The 4109-nt window shown below is 40.5% G+C and overlaps 1 pseudogene; it reads left to right on the plus strand.

Moving 5' to 3' along the window:
• The first annotated feature begins 79 nt into the window (after positions 1-79).
• LOC102729419 (tubulin alpha-1A chain pseudogene) lies at positions 80-1637 on the plus strand (annotated as a pseudogene).
• Positions 1638-4109: the final 2472 nt, after the last annotated feature.

Consider the following 4109-nt stretch of genomic DNA (forward strand, 5'->3'; position numbering starts at 1 on the left):
GATGGGTATTAAGGAGGGCACGTACTGCATGGAGCACTGGCTGTTATACGAAAACAATGGATGGTGGATCACCACATCAAAAACCAATGATGTATTGTATGGTGACTAAAATAACATAATAAAATTAAAAAAAAAAAGTTGGGAGGGGATTTAGTTGTATAAGAATATCAATTATTTCATCTTTATAATCAGAAGTTAAAAATATCATTTGGCAGATTCTCTTACATCAACCACCTAAGAGTCTTGCTGTAAGAAGCATCTCTACCATCTGCTCGGCAGCCATAAAGCAGCAACCACGTGTGCATGCATATCCATACGTGTTGGCCAGGCTGGTGTTCAGTTTGGCAATGTCTGTCTGCTGGGAGCCCTATTGCCTGGAACACGGCATCCAGCCCGATGGTCAGATGCCAAGAGACAAGACTGTTGGTGGAGAGGACTCTTTCAACACCTTCTTTGATGAAATCGGTGTTGGCAAGCATGTGCCCAGGGCAGTGTTTGTAGACCTGGAACCCACAGTCATTGATGAAGTTTGCACTGGCACCTACCGCCAGGTCTTCCACCCTGAGCAGCTCATCACAGGCAAGGAAGATGTTGCCAGTAACTATGCCCAGAGGCACTACACCATTGGCAAGATCATGGACCTTGTCTTGGACAGGATTCGGAAACTGGCTGACCAGTACAGTTCTTCAGAAGTTCTTGACTTTCCACAGCTTTGGAGGGGCAACTAGTTTCAGGTTCACCTCCCTGCAAATGGAATGTCTCTGTCGATTATGGCAAGAAGTCCAAGCTGGAGTTCTCCCTTTACCCAGCCCCCCAGGTTTCCACAGTGGTAGCTGAACCCTACAAATCCACCCTCACTACCCACACCACCCTGGAGCACTCTGATTGTGCCTCCATGGTATACATTCAGGCCATCTATGACATCTATGGTAGAAACCTCAATATTGAACATGCAGCCTACACTAACCTAAATAGGTTGATAGGTCAAATTATGTCCTCCATCGCTGCTTCCCTCAGATTTGATGGAGTTCTGAATGTTGATCTGAGAATTCCAGACCAACCTGGTCCCCTGTCCCTGTATCCACTTCCCTTTGGCCACATATGCTTCTGTCATTTTTTGTTGAGAAAGCCTACCATGAACAGCTTTCTGTAGAAGAGATCACCAGTGCATAATTTGAGGCAGTCAACCAGATGGGGAAATGTGAGCCTTGCCATGGTAACTACATGGCTTGCTGCCTGTTGTATCATGGCAACGTGGTTCCCAAAGATGTTGATGCTACCATTGCCAGCATCACGACCATGTGTACCATCCAGTTTGTGGACTTATGACCCACTGGCTTCAGATTGGCATTAATTACCAGCCTCCCACCATCGTACCTGGTGGAGATCTTGCCACAGTACAGGGAGCTATGTGCATGCTGACCAACACACCACAGGTGCTGCTGAGGCCTGGGCTCGCCTGGACCACAAGTTTGACCTGATGTATGCCAAGTGTGCCTTTGTTCACTGGTATGTGGGTGAGAGTATGAAGGAAGGAGAGTTTTCTGAAGTATGTGAGGCTGCCCTTGAGAAGGATTATGAGGAGGTTGGTGTGGATTCTGTTGAAAGAGCATGAAGAAGAAGGAGAGGAATACTAAAGTTAAAAATGTCATAACAGGGGCGCCTGGGTGACTCAGTTGATGAAGCGTCTGCCTTCTGCTCGGGTCATGGTCCCGAGGTCTCGGGATTAAGCCCCATGTTGGGCCCCCTGCTTGGCGGGGAGTCTGCTTCTCCCTCTGCCCCTCACCCTGCTCATGCTCTTGTTCTCCCACTCTCTCTCTCTCAAATAAATAAATAAAATCTTTCAAAAAATGTCATAACGGTGCTGTTTTTACAGGGAAGCTTTTTCCATTGTAAATATTGGAAAGTTGTGCTCTGATCATTTAATTTGTGTGTACCAGTGTATACTCTCATATACAATTACTGACCTATGCTTTAAAACACACTTTCTAACAGACCCAAGCTGTCTATTTCTCTCATGGGTTTGAATTAAAAAAATTGAATTAAAAAAATCATGTATAGCTGATAATTAGAATAGTTGGTGGTTGAGTTTAAGGTGAAGAGTAAGCATTAAAACAACTAATGACTATAGCGATACCTACTAAACTGGTGTTGGAGAAAAGGAATTGGAGATATCAATCTATCATTGTTCCTAGTGTCTACAAAATAGAAGATCAAGTGTACAAAATAATGTTTTAGGTGTAAAATAAAACATAAAAATGACCCAAAAGGGAAAAGAAAGTTTCCAAAGCATAGTAAGCTACCCAAGTCACACACAACAAAGCAAAGAAATAAGCAGAACACAGAAAAAATAAAGCAATAAAAGAGAAAATATAACATAAAATTTGATGCTGGAATGAATGTAAATAATATATTTTAATATAAATGGGATACACTTATTGAAAGAAAAGAGTCTCAGACTGTATTACAAAGCACAAGCAAAGTGGTACTGTATGTGTGTGATAAATCCAAAGCAGAAAGATTAAAAATAGAAGGACTGTAACAACATACTGAACACATATAAAGAACAAGATTTATGCTCTTAATATAGACAAATATAAATCAGGGCAAAAAGCACTGGATGTGATTAAGAAGATATTATAGGTTGAATCATGTCCCCCAGGAAGACATGTAAGTCCTAACCCTGGTACCTGTGAATGTGACCTTCCTCATTTGAAATAAGGTCTTTTAGATGTAATCAAGTTAGGGTGAGGGCCTAATGGGTTAGGGTGGACTCTAATCCAATGATTGGTGTTCCTGTAAAAGAGAAATTTGGACAGAGACACGCAGAGGGAAGACGGATATGTGAAGATGGATGACAGAGATTGGAGTTATGGTGCCACAAACTAAGGGACACAAAAAATTGCCAGCAACCACCAGAAGTTAGAAAGAGGCAAGGAAGTACCCTCTCCTAGAGTCTTCAGAGAAAGTGTGGCTTGTTGACACCTTGATTTTGGACTACTAAACTCCCAAACTGAATTTTGTTCTAAATGACCACATTTGTGGTACTTTGTTATGACAGCCCTAACAATACACAAGGGAAACAAAATCCCAATTAATACAATTTCATAAACAAAAAAGTACAGTAAATCAATGGAAAATCGGACAAAACACATTGGTCATAGGAGAGTCATATACTCATCTCAGGCTATGAAAGATCAAGTATACAAAAGGTAAATTCACAGAAGACTAAATGGCAAATTGAAGTAGATAGAGTAGGTGTAACTTAAATGTATCAACATCTATACCCTGAAAGAGAATGCATATAATTTCCCTGTGCCAATTAAATATTTACTAAAAGAATAATAAAATAGAGATATATTACAGACAACTATATCTAACCCCAATGCAACAAAACCAGAAATTAAGATCAAAATTGTAAATCATGCCTGATGACCTGGTAAAATAAATGAGAGAAAGCGAGGGGAAGAGAGAAGAAAAAAAGAAGAAGAAAAAGAACAGCTGGCAAAGATATGATAGATGGAGATGAATGAAGAGAAAGATCAGGTGAGCATGTTACTTGAATGTTGGTTTAGCAAAGAAATCAAAGTAAAAAATTCGGGTATATTAAAAAATGATAAAATAATACATATTGGAACATATGACATGCAACAAAATGAGTGCTCATAGAAAAATATATGATCTTAGGGTGCCTGGGTGGCCCAGTCAGTTAAGCGTCTGCCTTTGGCTCAGGTCATGATCCCAGGGTCCTGGGATCGAGCCCCACTTCAGGCTCCTTGCTCAGTGAGGAGTCTGCTTCTCCCTCTGCCTGCTGCTCCCCCTGCTTGTGCTCTCTCTCTCTCGTTCTCTCTCGCTTTCAAATAAATAAAATCCTTTAAAAAAATATATATGATCTTAAACATTTACACTGTAAATAGGTGGAATGAAAAATCAATGCTTTGAACATGCAATTCAAAATATAGAATTGATATATGCAAGTATGTCTTCCCTCAAAGCCTGTATTTGGCCAAATTGGAAAATATTGCAACTTTCTATTGAACTTATGATGAAAACAAGGATAGCGCCTGTTAGAAATATAAATGTGTCATTTATATGGAAAGAAGAGGACA

Source organism: Leptonychotes weddellii, chromosome 1 (assembly GCF_054177405.1).
Source record: "Leptonychotes weddellii isolate Sample4059 chromosome 1, ASM5417740v2, whole genome shotgun sequence".
Lineage (NCBI taxonomy): Eukaryota > Metazoa > Chordata > Mammalia > Carnivora > Phocidae > Leptonychotes > Leptonychotes weddellii.